This window comes from Gavialis gangeticus, unplaced genomic scaffold (assembly GCF_001723915.1).
Source record: "Gavialis gangeticus isolate Ggan-Ray unplaced genomic scaffold, GavGan_comp1, whole genome shotgun sequence".
In the NCBI taxonomy this organism is placed as follows: domain Eukaryota; kingdom Metazoa; phylum Chordata; order Crocodylia; family Gavialidae; genus Gavialis; species Gavialis gangeticus.
The window spans coordinates 72,192,597-72,197,025 of NW_017729024.1; the positions used below are offsets into that span (position 1 = coordinate 72,192,597).

The 4,429-nt window shown below is 38.7% G+C and overlaps 1 protein-coding gene across 2 annotated transcripts in view; it reads right to left on the reverse strand.

The window, feature by feature from the left end:
- EFNA5 (ephrin A5) overlaps positions 1 to 4,429 on the reverse strand; it is a 294,974-nt gene that overhangs the window by 168,573 nt on the left and 121,972 nt on the right. The gene's annotated exons all lie outside the window — the stretch shown is intronic.

A 4,429-nucleotide genomic window follows, 5' to 3' on the forward strand; every position in this document is an offset into this window, starting at 1 on the left:
GTTTGTTTGTTTGTTTTTTACCATCTGCAAGCAGCCTCTGTGTCCAAATTATTTTTTTCAACCAATTACAGATGGAGTGTGCTCGCAAAAGGTGTTTTTAAAATTTGCCTACCTGCCAGTCTTGTAAAAACTCAACCTAGTATTTGAAAGTCTAGTTGTATTGTTTCTGACTTATATGTATTAGCATTGGTGTGAAAGATTCTGCATGCCAAATTCTGCCCTCACTTACACTTTTGAAATCTTTCAAAACTTGGTGAAACATCTCCAACATAACATGAGAAAAAAAAAAAAATCAATATTCATGGAACAAAAATGCAATCCATTTCCAAGAAAGATATAACAAATGTTATTCATTAAAATAAACAATGTTGTTCTTGGCCTTTAAAAAGAGGGTCTGTCTGGAAATCGACAGCATTACTCAGAGATTAAATCCTGCAACTGACCTCCTTGAATCTTGGTCGTCTTTCTACCAACCTCTTCTCAAAAGTTTTAAAGAAGTGTGGTACACTTAGTCCTACATTCACATCATCCATTAAGCATACACAACTGACAGGCAAATGAGAAATAGTACAAATCATTCTGTTATTTGCTTATAAACAGCAAATATAGGCAACACTGGGGAACACTCCTGGCTAGTGCTCTCTTGTTTTATATAATGGTTTTAGGATGAAATTTTCATGAAATCTTTATTCATTCATAAAATTGTTTTTCCTTAAACATCTCTTATTTGACTTACTGATTATTCCAATCAAAATATTGATGCATCTACTCAAGTTTAGTTTTTTAGTCTGTTTTTGATCATGTCATCTGGCCTGGCTTGTCTAAGTCAATGAGGTCACTGCTGAACCATCAACCTGGGATCTCAGGAATATAAACTTGTAAAAACTGTAGTGGTCTAAGCCTCTCAACACATTTTAAAATAAATTATGATGAAATTATGCACAGTACCAGATGCATATGTCACAATCTTCGGAGCAACATCCATGGTTCCAGATGCATATGCAGCAGAACAGAGCAAAAGATCCTTCCAAGCATCCAGTGCCCTCAGCAAACAAGTATATGCAACAAACAACATTGTAATACCAAAGTCTTACTCTTTTATCCCCTCTTTAGACCCATCAAATATTTTCTTTATAGCAAGTTGTATTTTAAGAATCAGGGAGCACTGACTGTTACTATTTCTATATTCTTCGCTAAGGGGGTAGGGGGAACCACTTCTAGATAGTACATATGCCTCTCTGGACATATTCAGTTAGGTTTTTTCTTTTTGCAATTTTTTATTTATTGTTTACTTTAAAGTGTTCAGCTCCTTCCTCCCTTATGTTCTCACTTGTCTTGATATGGTTTGCACATTTTCTGCTATTACAATTAACAAGGCGCACACAGGAACAATAGCCACTGTCACAACATTCACAGCTTCAAAGCTAGCTCCAGCTTGCAAGACAATACACAGAGAAGACACTAATGAAAAGGCTGAATTTAAAATCCCATTTATACTGAAAAGGTCATGCCACATTGAGATGTCCTTAGGAGATTGCTGGGAGACATTGGGCCCTTTGAATGTTGTTGTGATCATTTTCTCAGCAAGATAACTCTGCTTTACATGTCTGGACTGTTTAAGGGCGCAACATGTGCTAATTTAATTTATGTTTTTTAAAGGGGAGCTGAACCTTTTACAGAGGAAAAGCAAAGGGCTACAGCTTCAGCTGCATGTACAAGGGATTATACCTTCCTTTAACGAGTTATTAATAGAGCTGCAAAAGATATCAAAGATAACTGGTTCAGACCTGGTACTGGTCTTACTAGAGGTCTGCTGCCTCGCACAGAAGCCTCTCAGACAAGAATGAGATTTCAAAAAAATCCCCCTGAGCTTTGTAAAGATTTTGAAAAGGTTGAGCCTATTTAAAGACTAAATAATTAGGCAAAACTATAGAAAACCTTTATTCCATAAGTAAGGCAGTGATTATGTTACTGCTGTTTTGTTATTTGAAGATCTTGTCAGTCGCATTCAGGACAGCTTTTTAAAAGAATGAATTACCACGTAGCTTCTAGTCTCTCACTATACTTACAGCAGGTATCTGCCACAGCTATTACTCAGCGGATGCATCTACACATGCGTCGAACTATGCAGTTGTTACTGCGCAGTGATTTAGTACTTGCTTAAACAACTACTAAATGACTGACTGTGCAGTAACTGATGTTACTGTGCAGTCTGGATGCTGCACGGGTCTTTTCCCATGCTACTGCAAAGTAGTTCATTGCTACTAGCTCATAGGCAACATAGCTCATCACTACAGCAACACAGCGTTTCGTGTAGACATGCCCACTATTTCACACTTAAAGACTCATCAGCTTCCTTTTGGCCATAGACTATTTGCTCCAGATTACTTTAGAAGGGCTACAAAATTCTGTGAACTCAGAGACATGACCTGACAGGCCTGAAAGAAAGACAAAACAACAAGAACTGGGAATTTCAAAGAATCAAAAGGCAAAAACCATATCAACTATTCATTAGAAAATGCACTGTAGCATATACTTCAATATAATTGGTGTGCCTGTGAATATAGGCAGATTTATAGCATTACATTAGCAGTTGCTTATTCAGAGAGAAGTAGCTAGCCATGAGAGTCTACTGTCAGGCAAAAGGAAAGGCAGGGTTGTACCTTGTAGTCTGACTAATTCAGAGATGCATATGCTTTTGTCAGCAACAGCTTACTTGGCTCACTCTCCTGGACTTACAGATGCAGCTAATATTTGAGAAAAATAAATATTTTCAAGCTGCTACTTAACATGAAGAACGTAATTGTGGGGCTGCTGATTTCTTGATTTTCCTTTTTTATGTGCGTCTTTATGATATATGTAGCTTGAAAACAAATTACTTTTTTAACAAATACATATGACATTAATTTAAAAACGTAATAGTAGAGTATTCATACCTAAAAGGACAGGTCTTCGATGACATCTGATGTCTTCTTCTCCACTTTCTTAGATGTTTACTATACAAATCACATATGATCCAAGATGCATATAGAGTAGAATAATTAAAGCATGACAATCAAAATCTGTTTGACCCTACTTCACCCAAAACAAATTATACTGCTTTCCCTTTGCCCTTCTGAACTCTTCTTTCTGCTGTCTCCACAAATGTAGCAACAACTTTGTCTTCATCTTTTCACACAATTCCAGCCTTGCTAGTTAGTGCAAAATCCTTCCTTTCATAGCTCCTGCTATTCATGACAGTCTTCCCATACCTTACCTTTAGGCCCCCTCTACACATGCAGGTAAAGGCGCAATGGGATTTAATGCACAATTTACACAATTGCACATGCTGCCATGCCACACATGCATGGCAGCAAGCATAACTGTGGGACCACACATTAGATCCCATTGCACTTACTGCTGGTGCAAATTGGCATTGGACTGTGCTCCCCCTGCACTGGCAAGAAACAAGCTCCTGTGGCCAGGAGCCCCACACACCCCAGGTCAGGGGCTCCTAGCCATGAAGGCAATCCCACCCATGCTGCACCCTGGAGCCCTAGGGATGGCAGCAGCTATAATGTCCAGGCCCCAGGGGTTTCACGCTCGTCATGGTGCAGCTCTGCAATTGGGAGTCCTGTCAGCTGATGGTACTCTCAGTTGCAGGGTAGACCCTGCTACACGTGCAAATTAAACCTAAATAGCAAGCAGCTATAAATTTAGTACATATTTTTGGGGTCTAACTTTATAGTTGGTTGAGCTTTTATTGTGTGATAGCTACTTTGCATGTGTAGTTGGTCTGCAGGTAATTATGCAATTAACCAAGTAATGTGGAGTACCTATAATGTATAGAAGGTGCCTTACTCTTATCGTTTCTTGTCTTGTTTACTGCTGTCCTCTTTGACTTCTGTTTATCCTCTTTAACTTTTGTAACACCCTTCTATTTATCTTCCCTCCAGTCCATGTATAAGGTAGCTGCTAAGATAATTTTCTGATCCAGGACCATTTTACCTACCCATCTTTTCCTACCACATGAAATTCGGAGTCCCTTGACTTTACCCTCAGGGCCTTATAAAAATTCTGTATATCCTTATCTCTGCTTAACTGTCCTTATCTCCAATTGTTTTGCATCCCCTCCTCTAGCCCACCAATAATGGCATACTCTGGTTGTTCAGCTGTCAATTTGATTTCCTCCACGCTGCCTTCTTTGTATGGAATACATTCTCTAAACAGCTCTGCGAAACAACAACCTTCTCTTTCCTGAAATCCTGTAAGACCTGTGTTTGTTACGTCTAAAATAAATTAACCAATTAAACATGGCTAGAGGACCAGTTAGATTCAAAACAACCTATTGCTTTCCCCACTTCCCACACCCCCTCCACCTTTTGGGTAGGGATAGACATTATACAAACTGGTTTAAGTGATAAAAAACTGGTTTAAACCTGTAACAGAA